The 16,011-nt window shown below is 40.1% G+C and overlaps 1 non-coding gene across 1 annotated transcript; it reads left to right on the plus strand.

Annotated features, from left to right (window-relative positions):
- Nucleotides 1-15,668: 15,668 nt before the first annotated feature.
- LOC114380633 lies at nucleotides 15,669-15,775 on the plus strand. The gene has a single exon (XR_003659808.1). It is a non-coding gene; the product is annotated as a small nucleolar RNA R71 (small nucleolar RNA).
- Nucleotides 15,776-16,011: the final 236 nt, after the last annotated feature.

Genomic DNA, 16,011 nt, shown 5'->3' on the forward strand with positions numbered 1-16,011 from the left:
CTAGTGCCAAAGACCCTGGAAGGTCAGTGCACAGTTCCCCCCACGACATACACAACATCCAACGTATGAACGTGGCCAAAGCTAGTGCAAAGACCCTGGAGGGTCAGTGCACAGTGTCCCCCACGAACATACACAACATGCAACATGCCAATGCATTTCCAACATCAATCAACATTAACACAATTTCTTTGAAGAAAAATCAGCATGCAACAGGACAAGCAGATATCCTCAATAGCTAGGTTCCCTGACCCTAGCTATGGTGTTAAATGGTAAATTTTATAATAAACTCCCTCACCTATTGTGAGCTACCCGCGGTTCCTCGTCGTGTCACTTGGAGATTCCTTTTCGTCCTTGCTCGTCGATTCGACGCAAGTCTCTACCATGCCAAAACGAAGGAGACTTAATAGTGATTTTAGAAACAAAGCTAACAACAATGCTCCTGGGTCAAACACCCACATCACTACATGAAAGAGCTGAGAGCATTTTGGGTTTTACAAAGGAACATCATTTGGAAATTCCGACCACGCCAATGTGACCGGGGTTCAGTGTAGGTACGAAATAACATGCATTTCATGAAAGGATAACGTTTATGATCGAGGCCGTACCCGAATCAAATAAACATGAATGCAGGGTAACTAGAAGTGATCCTAGGTCGTTTCCCAACGAGCAGTGACAAACACAATGTCAATAATATACTTGCAGTAACAGTAACGATTGGGGGGGGGGGTTTGGTTGTTTGGTAATTAAAGAGCAGAACAAGTAAACTGAATACGAAACTAACTAATATTAAAAACGGGTTGTTTTCCTCTGATTCAGAAGCCATTCTCTTATCCGGGTTATTGGAGAATTCGTCCCTAACAGTCAACCACTTAATCCAACCCTATTTCAATTACTAAGCGAAAATCAACTTAGGTTTTCAATACGTGATTAGGCACCACATACACCAGTTAGCCCTTCGTCCATTAAGCATGAACGCAAGTTAGCTCAGAGGCAATTAATCGAACACGAAGCGTGCACTGATTAATATTCACGAAATGTGGGATAACTGGTGAAGGGGAAACTGCCAGGAAACCACATTACAAGCGAAACCTCAAAGAAATTTGGGCTTCGTCCTCAAAAGGAAACAACACCCGAAAATCTAGCTTCCATGGATTCAAACAGAAAACGCAAATGAAACATGAAACAGGAACATAAATGAACAGAAATGTAAATGAAACAGAAACGTAAATGAACAGAAACGCAAATGAAACAGAAACCAAATGAAAGTAGAAGAAGAAGCACGAATGAACTCGTAATTAGAAGCAGAAAACGGAAATTTGCATTAAGAACGAAATTGTAACAAGGGACAGAAAAACATGAAAACCTAAAACCAAAGCTCTGATATGAAATAGCATAACCGAATGCCGCTGCACGAATCCAAGGCAGCTATTTAAAAAGAGTCACTCAAAGTCACTGGGCCTATTACAATACTCTGGCCCAAAACGAAATAAACACTGAACAATAAAATAAAAATTGCGTAATTTCCTAATTAGAAATAACTAAGGTAAGCGCTGCTTTTATTTGCCCTCTTCAAGTCCACAACTAAAATCCGGATTAAAGGCCAATGTTTCATTAATTCCTGAAATTAGATTAAAAACATCAAATTAGCTAAATGAGCCCAAATAATAAAACTGCCTAATTAATTGACATTAAGACCAATCAATAATTAAAATGGTGCAAAAAGGGTTTAGAAATAGAAGAAAATGATGGCACATCAAAACCCCCATACTTAGCCTTTTGCACTCCTGGGCAAAATGAAACAAAGAACAAAATCCAAGGATATCAAAGAGAGACAAACAACACATTCATATATTTCTCAATGAACATCAAGGAATGAAAGGAATGGGTAACATCTAACATAAGGAGATCCAAAAAGTCAAGAAATTCATGAAAATCATCCAAGCAACCCAATCATGGCAAAAATAGTTAATCAGCTCAAGAATGAAAATAGTGATAAAGCCTCACAAGATATACGCTCTATCTCTCAATGTCTAGGCTACTATTTACCCAAAGCACCCATGAAAGCAAACACCACATAGACTGGCAAGATTCTAAAATTGACAATCAACCCACAAACACAAGCACATGAGGATCAAAAGGTCTTTTAAAGGTTGTAATGGGCCCAAGGACAAGGTATGGAGAATATATAGGATAATGTGGCTAAATCCCAAAGGAATAGAGGAGCAAAGGGGAATAAGTGCATATTAAAGAAAAAAAATAAGAAAATAAAAAGAAGTAAAGATAAAATTTAAACATGAAGAGTAGAACCAAGAGTTCATCATTCTTGTGCCATTTAAGATCTTATTCACTCAACTTTATTGCTTTTTTTTTTCGATTTTTTTTTTTTACTCTATAGCCTTTGAGAAACAACATTTCATTCAGCATGTCCAACATTTAACCAATATACAATGTACATCAAGTATGGCCCAAAATACATCATGAAGCATAGCCAACAAAACAAATTGTCCAATGAAACAAAAACCCCCCACACTTATTCCAAAACAATTCCAACGCTCCAAAATTCCTTAAGGATATGGTGATATCATGGTTTTTCACTTAAGGCTTGTAGTGAGCTTCAAAACAAGGAAAGGGAACAAGGCTCAAAAAAAGGCTATCAAAGAATTAATTCAAGGTAAGTCCATTGGCTAGAAGCTATAAGAACAAAATTGCCTCAATCATTTCCAAATATGCATGTGAATTAGGACGCATCAACAAGAATCAAGCCAAGGCTATTGTGCAAGCAATCAATGGGCAAAAACACACAAATGATTATGATGATGGATGGCTCAAATTCTCACAAAGGTAAAATCATCACTTTCAAATTGAGCTTTCAAACACTATCATGACATGTAGAGAAGAATCAAGGATTCAAGTCACAAAAAGTCAAGAACTTTTATTTTCAAACAATTACCCATTTCTTGAACATATCCTATATTCAAAGAAAACCTATGCAAAGTCGTACGTGCACCGACAAAATTGACCCAAAATATTAAAACTAAATTCGGAACGAAACTAAACAACATTAACAAATTACACAATAACAAATTAACAAAACCAACAAAACTAGCAACACCTCCACCATACTTAAACAACACATGGATCAATGTAGCACAATTAAAAGTTAAAAACTTAAATCATCAAAAGAGAATCGACAAGTGTAAATAAAAGCAAAGAAGGAGATAAGGAAAAGAAAAACTCCCTAAGTCATGGTGGAGGAAGAGTAGGGTGGAGTAAGGAGTCTTATTCCACCACTACGTCCACTAAAGAAGGGTTCGTGAGGAATGCTTAAGTCGATGTCCGTTGACCTTGAAGCTCTTGTTGTGGAGTCGCTTTTGATCTCAACTGTACATAAGGAAAAACATTAGTAACAACAAAAGGACCAATCCACTTAGACCTCAACTTACCACTCATGAGTCCAAGCCTAGAATTTATCAATAACACTTTTTGCCCAACCACGAAGTCTTTTTTAACTATCATGCTATCATGGAACTTCTTGGTCTTTTTCTTTGTAGAACTTGGCATTCTCGTAGGCTTCTAGGCGGATTTCATCTAACTCACTCAGTTGCAACTTTCTTTCCTCACCAGCTTGATCCATAGAGAAGTTGCAAGTCTTCACTGCCCAGTAAGCTTTGTGCTCAATTTCCACTGAAGATGACATGCCTTCCAAAGACAACCCGATAAGGAGACATTCCTATGGGTGCTTTGTAGGCAGTCCGATGTGCCCAGAAGCATCATCAAGCCTGGTACTCCAATCTTTCTTGCTTGGTTGCACAATCTTCTCTAAAATTCGCTTGATTTCTAGATTAAGAATTTTGCCTGTCCATGGTCTGGGGTGGTATGGTGTGGATACCCTGTGTACCACCCGTACTTTTTAAGCAGGGCATGCATTGTCCTGTTGCAAAATGGGTTCCTTGATCACTAACAATTGCTTTAGGTACTCCAAACCTGCAAAACGATTTAGACCTGACAAGTCTGCGACAACTTTAGCATCATTAGTTCTAGTGGGCTTGGCTTCCACCCATTTTGAACATAGTCAACTGCAAGGAGAATGTAAAAAATAACCAAAAAAGACAGGAAAAAGACCATGAAATCTATACCCCAGACATCAAACACCTCACAGAATAGCATAGGTTGCCGAGGCATTTGTTGTCGCCATGTAGTGTATTTCCTGCTCTCTGACACTGCTCACAAGTGCTGCAGATCTTCCACGCATCTTTAAAGATGGTGGGCCAATAAAAATCACAATCAAGCACTTTGCGAGCTTATCCTTTGAACACCCAGATGACCTCCCGGTGCGGAAGAATGACAGAACTGCAGGACTGAGTCAGTCTCATGATCTGGAATGCACCGTCTAATGACCTTATCACTGCACAATTTCCAACAAGTAGGGGTCATCCCAAATAAAATGCTTAGCATCACTTTTAATTTTATCTTTTTGGGCCTTAGATGCTAAGGGAGGAAAAACATAGGCAACTAAATAATTGACAATGTTAGCAAACCGGGAGTAGAAAAGAGAGTCTAGAAAAATACTAATACAATAATACAAATGATCATCCGGGAAATCATCTCCAAATTAGGTGAATCTGCATCAGAGACACGTTCGATCCGATCACAAATGATCAGCAACTAGATTGTTGTGCTCCGCCCCCCTTTCTAAAATCACGACAATGTAGAGGCTAACTTAGATTGGGAAAATAAGGGTAGAGCAACAACTTTAAAAAGAAGTCTACTTCAAAATGTTATGGCTCTCACTCTTATCCAGAGAAAGACCAAGGTCAAGGCATCTTAGGGGTGACACCTTCTATGCCCAAAGATGATAAGGGGAAGGCAATAGAAAATCAAGCCCCTAAGGCTAGTATGCAAGAGAAAACTAGCTCTATAAAGTGCTTTAAATGTCTTGGAAGAGGACACATTACTTCTCAATGCCCCACCACAAAAACCATGATTATGAGGGGCCAAAACATTTATAGTAGCCAAGATGAGGCTACTACTTCACCTTCCTCTAGTGAAAGTGAAGAAGCAAAAGGGGAAGAATCTAGTGAAGAAATCTACCCCCAAGAAGATGGAAACCCAGTAGTGGTTAAAGAGAAGTGTAAGGAGGCAAGTGTCTCCTCCAAGAGGTTAGCTAAGAAGGAAACTCATTTTACAATAAAGACAAACATTAAATAAACTTTCCCTCTTAGACAACCTCCTCATTTTCTCTTTTGTAATAAGACACTTGCTAGCATTGCCACACCTCTTAGGCTTGAGTTTATTCCTCAAGTAAAGAAGTTGTTGGATGAGGGTTTGGTTTGCAAGAGCTTAAATCCTTGTGCTTTTTGGTGCCCAAAATAGTATTATTAGGCACCAAGTCTCTAAAATAGGTGGTATGATGAATGTTTTTGAGTGTGCAACCCTCTTTTGTAAAATCACTCGTACACCTGACATCTCATGGTGTGTGTACATAGGGACCCATTAGGTAGGTTTGTTCTTATTTTTAGTTTCAATACAAACTTAGGTACTCATATGGGACACCTTAGGTTTGTCATACTTTTTGGTAGGAATAATCAATATGAAAATACAGAAAAAGTATGTTTTAATTGCATTACTTTTCTTAATTTTTCAAATAGTGATCAACGGGTTCCCATGAACCCTAAGAGAATAAAGGTCATTCCTGAGTGGCTCACTCCACCAAGTATAAGAAAAATTTGGGGCTTCCACGACTTAACAAACTTTTACAAAAGGTTTGTCCCATATTTTTCTATACTTGTAGCACCACTCATTGAGTTGGTGAGAAACCATGTTCCTTCATGGGAAGATGCCCAGGAAATGGGTTTTCAGACCTTACCTTACTTCAACATACCAAACACCACTAATACATATGTTTTTGTTCTTTTTACAGGTGTTGACGGAAGGAGCCCAGAGTATGAAGAACCTCGAGATTTGAGGTCAAATCCTTTCCAAGGTGGAGGGAATGATGCAATCCTACCCCGCAAGGGCATTGGATAGAAGACTCCCAGTAGATTGGGCAAGAGATACAAGGGAAGGCCCTAGGGTTCTCATGAGCCTTAGGGTAGATTTTTAGCCCATGGGCTAAGTATGAGCCCACTTATCTTTGTAAATATTAGAGTAGGTTTTTTCCTTCGTTTAGGCCTTGTATTTTGGCCATTCTAGTAGTATAGGGTTTTAGCCTCGTATTTCGGGGCATTTTGAGTAGTCTTTGTAGTAGGGACTTTTTTTTGTATTTTCATGTATTTTGTCATGGGGGTGAGCTTAGCTATTATAGGGGGTGTGTAGCTAAGTTCTAGCTTCTCATCTCAAGGAGGTGAGCTTAGCTATTAGAGAGGTGTGTGTAGCTAAGCTCTAGCTTCTTTAGGAATCTTTTCAAGGAATCTTCTCAAGGAGGTGAGCTTAGTTATTAGAGGGGTGTGTGTAGCTAAGCTCTAGCTTCTCAAGGAAGTTTTCTCAAAGAAGCTTCTTAAGGAAGTTTTCTCAAGAAAGCTTCTCAAGGAAGCTACCTAGTCTATAAATAGAAACATCTGTAACACTTGTTGTAACTTTGATGAATGAGACTCTGTGAGACATACTTCAAAGTTCCACTTCTCTCCCTCTTTTATTCCTTCAATTTTGTGCTCCCCCTCTCTCTTTCTCTCCCTCTTTCTTTTCCTCCATTGAAGCATCCTTCCAAGCTTCTTATCCAAGGCTCATCTTGGTGGTGAAGCTCCTTCTTCCATGGCTTATTCCCTAGTGGATGACGCCTCCTCTCACCTCTTCTCCTTTGTCTTCCGCTGCATCTCCATGGTGGAAAATCACCATTAAAGGACCTCATTGAAGCTCAAAGATCCAGCCTCCATAGAAGCCCCACAAGCAAGCTTCCATCAACTCATATCCAACGAATATTCATCATCCACATCCAACAATTACTCATCATCCATCCATGGACCCAATTAAGACTGAACAGAATGATGCATGCACCTGACTCAACACTCAGATGCAATGTGCTACGTACCAACAACAACCAAATCTCAAGAAATAGCCTAAGCGTGTCCACACGACACTCTCACTTAGGGAACTATGCTGAGTTTGTTGAGACCACCCGGTTGTGCACGTAACAGCCCCCCTCCCATAGGTGATCAGTTTGGGAGCCCAAAGGTGTTCCCTACCAGGTGACAGCCCCCTAGTACAAAGTACACTTGGCCACAGTTACTTTATTTCCTATGTCGTATGAGCTATGATCACGGCCAAAAGTAAGTGCCAAAGACCATGGACCAATTAAAGCACCTAAGCATCCCCTCAGAAATGCTTAGATTGTCTAACCACGCTAGTTACCCACGTCTGGGCCATCCGACAAGGTCAGTGCACTCTACCCCCATGACATACACTCCATACGATGTATGATCGTGGCCAAAAGCTAGTGCCAAAGACCCTGGAAGGTCAGTGCACAGTTCCCCCCACGAACATACACAACATCCAACGTATGAACGTGGCCAAAAGCTAGTGCCAAAGACCCTGGAGGGTCAGTGCACAGTGTCCCCCACGAACATACACAACATGCACATGCCAATGCATTTCCAACATCAATCAACATTAACACAATTTTCTTTGAAGAAAAATCAGCATGCAACAGGGACAAGCAGATATCCTCATAGCTAGGTTCCCTGACCCTAGCTATGGTGTTAAAATGGTAAATTTTATAATAAACTCCCCTCACCTATTGTGAGCTACCCGCGGGTTCCTCGTCGTGTCACTTGGAGATTCCTTTTCGTCCTTGCTCGTCGATTCGACGCAAGTCTCTACCATGCCAAAACGAAGGAGACTTAATATGGATTTTAGAAACAAAGCTAACAACAATGCTCTGGGTCAAACACCCACATCACTACATGAAAGAGCTGAGAGCATTTTGGGTTTTACAAAGGAACATCATTTGGAAATTCCGACCACGCCAATGTGACCGGGGTTCAGTGTAGGTTACGAAAATAACATGCATTTCATGAAAGGATAACGTTTATGATCGAGGCCGTACCCGAATCAAATAAACATGAAAATGCAGTAACTAGGAAGTGATCCTAGGTCGTTTCCCAACGAGCAGTGACAAACCAAATGTTCATAATATACTTGCAGTAACAGTAACGATTGGGGGGGGGGGGTTTGGTTGTTTGGTAATTAAAGAGCAGAACAAGTAAACTGGAATACGAAACTACTAATATTAAAAACGGGTTGTTTCCTCTGATTCAGAAGCCATTCTCTTATCCTGGGTTATGGAGAATTCGTCCCTAACAGTCAACCACTTAATCCAACCCTATTTCAATTTACTAAGCGAAAATCAACTTAGGGTTTTCAATACGTGATTAGGCACCACATACACCAGTTAGCCCTTCGTCCATTAAGCATGAACGCAAGTTAGGCTCAGAGGCAATTAATCGAACACGAAGCGTGCACTGATTAATATTCACGAAATTGGGATAACTGGTGAAGGGGAAACTGCCAGGAAACCACATTACAAGCGAAACCTCAAAGAAATTTGGGATTCGTCCTCAAAAGGAAACAACACCCGAAAATCTAGCCTTCCATGGATTCAAACAGAAAACGCAAATGAAACATGAAACAGGAACATAAATGAACAGAAATGTAAATGAACAGAAACGTAAATGAACAGAAACGCAAATGAACAGAAACGCAAATGAAAGTAGAAGAAGAAGCACGAATGAACTCGTAATTAGAAGCAGAAAACGGAAATTTGCATTAAGAACGAAAATTGTAACAAGGGAACAGAAAAACATGAAAACCTAAAACCAAAGCTCTGAATAATGAAAATAGCATAACCGAATGCCCTGCACGAATCCCAAGGCAGCTATTTAAAAAGAGTCACTCAAAGTCACTGGGCCTATTACAATACTCTGGCCCAAAACGAAATAAACACTGAACAACATAAAATAAAATTGCGAAATTTCCTAATTAGAAATTAACTAAGGTAAGCGCTGCTTTATTTGCCCTCTTCAAGTCCACAACTAAAATCCAGATTAAGGCCAATGTTTCATTAATTCCTGAAATTAGATTAAAAACATCAAATTAGCTAAATGAGCCCAAATAATAAAACTGCCTAATTAATTGACAATTAAGACCAATCAATAATTAAAATGGTGCAAAAAGGGTTTAGAAAATAGAAGAAAATGATGGCACATCAAAACCCCCCATACTTAGCCTTTTGCACTCCTGGGCAAAATGAAACAAAGAACAAAATCCAAGGATATCAAAGAGAGACAAACAAACACATTCATATATTTCTCAATGAACATCAAGGAATGAAAGGAATGGGTAACATCTAACATAAGGAGATCCAAAAAGTCAAGACATTCATGAAAATCATCCAAGCAACCCAATCATGGCAAAATAGTTAATCAGCTCAAGAATGAAAAGTGATAAAGCCTCACAAGATATACGCTCTATCTCTCAAGTGTCTAGGCTACTATTTACCCTCAAAGCACCCATGAAAGCAAACACCACATAGACTTGGCAAGATTCTAAAATTGACAATCAACCCACAAACACAAGCACATGAGGATCAAAAGGTCTTTTAAGGTTGTAATGGGGCCAAGGACAAGGTATGGAGAAATATGGAATAAGTGGCTAAATCCCAAAGGAATAGAGGAGCAAAGGGGAATAAGTGCATATTAAGAAAAAAAAATAAGAAAATAAAAAGAAGTAAAGATAAAATTTAAACATGAAGAGTAGAACCAAGAGTTTCATCATTCTTGTGCCATTTAAGATCTTATTCACTCAACTTTATTGCTTTTTTTTTTCGATTTTTTTTTTTTACTCTATAGCCTTTGAGAAACAACATTTCATTCAGCATGTCCAACATTTAACCAATATACAATGTACATCAAGTATGGCCCAAAATACATCATGAAGCATAGCCAACAAAACAAATTGTCCAATGAAACAAAAACCCCCCACACTTATTCCCAAAACAATTCCAAAGCTCCAAAATTCCTTAAGGATATGGTGATATCATGGTTTTTTCACTTAAGGCTTGTAGTGAGCTTCAAAACAAGGAAAGGGAAACAAGGCTCAAAAGGGCTATCAAAGGAATTAATTCAAGGTAAGTCCATTTGGCTAGAAGCTTATAAGAACAAAATTGCCTCAATCATTTCCAAATATGCATGTGAATTAGGACGCATCAACAAGAATCAAGCCAAGGCTATTGTGCAAGCAATCAATGGGGCAAAACACACCAAATGATTATGATGATGGATGGCTCAAATTCTCACAAAGGTAAAATCATCACTTTCAAATTGAGCTTTCAAAACTATCATGACATGTAGAGAAGAATCAAGGATTTCAAGTCACAAAATGTCAAGAACTTTTATTTTCAAAACAATTACCCATTTCTTGAACATATCCTATAATTCAAAGAAAAACATGCAAAGTCGTACGTGCACACAAAATTGACCCAAAATATTAAACTAAAAATTCGACGAAACTAACAACATTAACAAATTAACACAACTAACAAATTAACAAAACCAACAAAACTAGCAAAACCAAAGAACACTCCCCCCCCCCCCCATACTTAAACAACACATTGTCCTCAATGTAGCACAATTAAAAGATTAAAACAATTAAATCATCAAAGAGAATCGGACAAGTGTAATAAAAGCAAAGAAGGAGATAGGAAAAGAAAAACTCCCTAAGTCATGGTGGAGGAAGAGTAGGGTGGAGTAAGGAAGTCTATTCCACCACTACGTCCACTAAAGAAGGGTTCGTGAGGAATGGCTTAAGTCGATGTCCGTTGACCTTGAAGCTCTTGTTTGTGGAGTCGCTTTTGATCTCAACTGTACCATAAGGAAAAACATTAGTAACAACAAAAGGACCAATCCACTTAGACCTCAACTTACCACTCATGAGTCCAAGCCTAGAATTATACAATAACACTTTTTGCCCAACCACGAAGTCTTTTTTAACTATCATGCTATCATGGAACTTCTTGGTCTTTTCTTTGTAGAACTTGGCATTCTCGTAGGCTTCTAGGCGGATTTCATCTAACTCACTCAGTTGCAACTTTCTTTCCTCACCAGCTTGATCCATAGAGAAGTTGCAAGTCTTCACTGCCCAGTAAGCTTTGTGCTCAATTTCCACTGGAAGATGACATGCCTTTCCAAAGACAACCCGATAAGGAGACATTCCTATGGGTGCTTTGTAGGCAGTCCGATGTGCCCAGAGAGCATCATCAAGCCTGGTACTCCAATCTTTCTTGCTTGGTTGCACAATCTTCTCTAAAATTCGCTTGATTTCTAGATTAGAAATTTCTGCCTGTCCATTGGTCTGGGGGTGGTATGGTGTGGATACCCTGTGTACCACCCCGTACTTTTTAAGCAGGGCATGCATTGTCCTGTTGCAAAAATGGGTTCCTTGATCACTAACAATTGCTTTAGGTACTCCAAACCTGCAAAACAGATTAGACCTGACAAAGTCTGCGACAACTTTAGCATCATTAGTTCTAGTGGGCTTGGCTTCCACCCATTTTGAAACATAGTCAACTGCAAGGAGAATGTAAACATAACCAAAAAAGACAGGAAAAAGACCCATGAAATCTATACCCCAGACATCAAACACCTCACAGAATAGCATAGGTTGCCGAGGCATTTGTTGTCGCCATGTAAGTGTATTTCCTGCTCTCTGACACTGCTCACAAGTGCTGCAGATCTTCCACGCATCTTTAAAGATGGTGGGCCAATAAAAATCACAATCAAGCACTTTGCGAGCTGTCCTTTGAACACCCAGATGACCTCCCGGTGCGGAAGAATGACAGAACTGCAGGACTGAGTCAGTCTCATGATCTGGAATGCACCGTCTAATGACCTTATCACTGCACAATTTCCACAAGTAGGGGTCATCCCAAATAAAATGCTTAGCATCACTTTTAATTTTATCTTTTTGGGCCTTAGATGCTAAGGGAGGAAAAACATAGGCAACTAAATAATTGACAATGTTAGCAAACCAGGGAGTAGAAAGAGAGTCAGAAATACTATACAATATATACAAATGATCATCCGGGAAATCATCCCAAATAGGTGAATCTGCATCAGAGACACGTTCGATCCGACCCAAATGATCAGCAACTAGATTTTGTGCTCCGCTCCTATCACGGATCTCCAAGTCAAACTCTTGGAGCCAGAGAATCCATCGGATCAACCTAGGCTTAGAATCAGCCTTCTTCAACAAGTACTTTAGAGCTGCATGGTCAGTATAAACAATAATGCGAGTACCAAGCAAATAAGATCGAAATTTTTCAAGAGCAAAAACTATGGCTAGAAGCTCTTTCTCAGTAGTAGTATAATTTGCTTGGGCAGCATCTAAAGTCCTAGAAGCATAATATATCACCCTGGGCAATTTATCAATTTTCTGAGCAAGGACAGCCCCTAATGCATAATTTGATGCATCACACATAAGCTCAAAAGGGGCTGTCCAATCGGGTGCCTGGATGATGGGGGTGGTAGTCAACGCTCTTTTGAGGCAATCAAAAGCCTCTTTGCATCAGTCATTAAAGTTAAACTCCACCTCCTTTTGCAACAATTTGGACAGTGGAAGGGCTACTTTGCTAAAATCCCTTATAAAGCGCCTGTAGAATCCTGTATGACCAAGAAAAGATCGCACCTCTCGCACACAAGAGGGGTAAGGCAATTGTGAAATAACAGGAATTTTTGCAGGATCTACTTCAATACCCTTATTGGAAATAATGTGGCCTAAAACTATACCTTGCTCAACCATAAAATGACATTTTTCAAAATTTAGAACAAGGTTAGTTTCAATGCATCTATTCAAAACTTTTTCCGAACTATTCAAACAACCATCAAAAGAGGATCCATATACAGTGAAATCATCCATAAACACCTCTATGCAATTTTCTAAAAAATCAATGAAAATACTAATCATGCACCGCTGGAAGGTACCAGGGGCATTGCATAGGCCGAAAGGCATCCTCCTATAAGCAAAAGTGCCGAAGGGGCAGGTGAATGTGGTCTTTTCCTGATCCTCAGGAGCAATAGTAATTTGCATATAACCAGAAAAACCATCAAGGAAACAGTAGTGGGATTTACCTGCCAGGCGTTCAAGCATCTGGTCAATGAATGGCAGGGGAAAATGGTCGTTTTTGGTAACCTGGTTCAGCCTCCTATAGTCAATGCAGACTCTCCAACTGTTCTGCACCCGAGTAGGAATCAGCTCCTCCTTCTCATTTCTGATCACTGTGAGGCCAGTCTTCTTCGGGACTACCTGGACGGGACTCACCCATTGGCTATCGGAGATAGGATAAATGATTCCAGCTTGCAAAAGCTTGGTTATCTCCTTCTTCACTACATCAAGAATCACCGGGTTGAGTCTTCTCTGTGGTTGTCTTACTGGTTTAGCTCCATCCTCTAAATTTATTCGATGCATACATGTGGATGGGCTAATACCAGGAATGTCCGCCAGGGTCCAGCCTATAGCCTTCTTATGCTTCTTGAGAACTGACAACAACTTCTCCTCTTGCTCATCAGCAAGGGAGGCAGATATAATCACTGGAAAACTCTTGCTATCATCCAAGTAAGCGTATTTTAAATTTGATGGCAGAGGCTTCAATTCTGGTGTGGTCGGCTGGACAGTGGTAGAAGGAGATGGTTTCTCAGCCTTTACCTCATAAAGAAAGTCAGAGGTATGTGTACTTCCTGAAACATGGTTAGTCCTATCTGACTCTATAAAATCAATCTCGAGAGGTAAAACACCACCACCAGACATGCAATCAATATCACTCTCAGATTCACTCTCAGCATCAAATTCAGACATATGATCAAGTACAATTTCAGACTCAATGCATGAAGAGTGAGAGGCATGCAGATTAGAATAAAGATCAGTCATGTATTCATCAACAACATGGTCAATTATTTCAACACGAAATATAGAAAGATCTTCAGATGGGTATTTCATAGCATCCAGAATATTAAAATGAACAGTTATGTCACCAAATTCCATAGACAGTGTGCCTGCATAAAAATCTATCTTAGTTCTAGCAGTTTTCATAAAGGGTCTGCCTAGAATGATGGGAACTGATCCTTGAGAAAATCCATCTTCCATATTCAAGATATAAAAATCAACAGGGAAAATCAGTTCACCAACTCTAACTAAGACATCTTCTATGAAACCAACAGGATAGGCAACACTTCTATTAGCTAAATGAATTACCACATCAGTTGACTGCAAGGGACCTAGAGATAGAGAATTAAAAATCGACAGAGGCATAACACTAACAGAGGCTCCTAAATCTAGCATGGCATTGTCAAACTTACTATTCCCTATAATACAAGGTATGCTGAATGTACCTGGATCTTCGCATTTTTCAGGAATTTGAGGAACAGATTTACCAATCAATGCGGAGACATTTCTGCCCATGCTAATTCGTTCACTTCCTTTAAGGTTCCGCTTATTAGTGCACAACTCCTTCAAGAATTTGGCATATCTTGGAATTTGCTTTATTGCATCCAACAGAGGTATGTTTACCTCTACTTTTCTAAACGTTTCCAAGATCTCTTTCTCTGCCTCTTCCATTTTTTTGTTGGAAACTACTCTTGGAGGGAATGGAAGAGGTGGAATGTGCTGCTTCTGCAAATCAGAATTACTTGTGGAAGAAGATTCACCTGCACAGAAATTGTTAGGTAAATTTTGGTCATCACCTTTTTCTGGAATAGAGTGAAGTTTGGCAGGTTCATTTGCAGATGAGGAAGGTGCTACGGGTTGAGGTCCTTGACATTGCTTTCCCGACCTCAATGAAATGGCACTGACATTTTTGGGATTTTGGACAGCTTGAGAAGGCAGCTTGTCAGAATTCTGGGACTGTTGTTGATTCAATTGGGTAGCCAATTGTCCCATCTGATTGGTTAAGCTCTGAATGGAGGCTCTGGTCTCTTGCTGCAACTGCATGTTCTGCATAGTCATTTGCCTCACAAGTTCTTCGAGGGAAGGTTGTGGAGGCGCCTCAACTGTTGGTTGTTTCTAGGGTTGTTGTTGTTGTTGGATTGGTGGAGGAATGTATGGTCTGCTTGGGCCAGCAGCATTTTGGAAGGAAGGAGCAGGCTGCTGTTGTTGTTGCTGAGGGCTGGACCATCTGAGGTTAGGGTGATTCCTCCATCCAGGGTTGTATCTGTTGCTGGAGAGGTCATAATTGCTCTGCTGTGGTTGATTTTGCTGCTGAGGTTGAGGAGGTCTATTGTAAATATTTGCAGCATAAGCTTCAGGCTGCTCAATTGCTCCAGGTTGCTGCATGGAAGGGCAAAGGTCTGTATGGTGGTCAACAGAGGAGCACAAACCACAAACCCTTGCGACAGGTACAGATTTCTGATTCAAGGCCAGCTGGGTTACCAAGTTAACCAATGCATCCAGTTTGCCTTCAAGCTTCTTAGTTTCAGATGATGCAGATGGGTTTGTAGCTACCTCATGCACTCCTCTAATGACTATGGCATCATTTCTCAAGGGAGTTGGAGGCCATTTTCTCAATTAAATTTCTGGCTTCAGCAGGAGTCATGTCTCCAAGGGCTCCACCACTGGCAGCATCTATCATACTTCTCTCCATATTACTGAGTCCTTCATAAAAATATTGGAGAAGAAGCTGTTCTGAAATCTGATGGTGGGGGCAACTGGCACATAGTTTCTTAAATCTCTCCCAGTACTCATACAGGCTCTCTCCACTGAGTTGTCTAATACCTGAGATATCCTTCCTGATGGTTGTGGTCCTGGAAGCAGGGAAAATTTTTTCTAAGAATACTCTCTTAAGGTCATCCCAACTCGTGATGGACCTTGGAGCAAGGTAATACAGCCAGTCCTTTGCCACTCCCTCTAATGAATGAGGAAAAGCCTTTAGAAATATGTGATCCTCTTGGACATCTGGGGGTTTCATGGTGGAGCAGACAATGTGAAATTCTTTCAAATTTTTGTGCGGGTCTTCACCTGCAAGGCCATGAA

Source organism: Glycine soja, chromosome 12 (genome assembly GCF_004193775.1).
Source record: "Glycine soja cultivar W05 chromosome 12, ASM419377v2, whole genome shotgun sequence".
In the NCBI taxonomy this organism is placed as follows: domain Eukaryota; kingdom Viridiplantae; phylum Streptophyta; class Magnoliopsida; order Fabales; family Fabaceae; genus Glycine; species Glycine soja.